Here is a 311-nt window from a genome sequence, read left to right as displayed (position 1 = left end):
AAACCATTGGGCCTATACTATCAAACATTGACGCTATGATCATTACTATATAGTAGATACCCAAAATATTCATATTCGTTGTTCATGATATTTACGGCTAAAATAATGTTTATAGCAATGCAACATAAGGAACTAGATATGGCAGCGTGACGTGTGACATTTATATGCCTATACATGCTTATCGAAAAATCGTCATATGATAGATTGGAATATAGATGTAGCACCATTATATTTGTGTGCCTCAGTCTTAAGTACTCAAATCCATATTTCACTTTTATTAGTTTTTGTTCGATGTTTCGTTAAACACTGTA

This window comes from Penaeus monodon, chromosome 15 (genome assembly GCF_015228065.2).
Source record: "Penaeus monodon isolate SGIC_2016 chromosome 15, NSTDA_Pmon_1, whole genome shotgun sequence".
Taxonomy (NCBI): Eukaryota; Metazoa; Arthropoda; class Malacostraca; order Decapoda; family Penaeidae; genus Penaeus; species Penaeus monodon.
Note: the sequence above shows the minus strand (reverse complement) of the source record.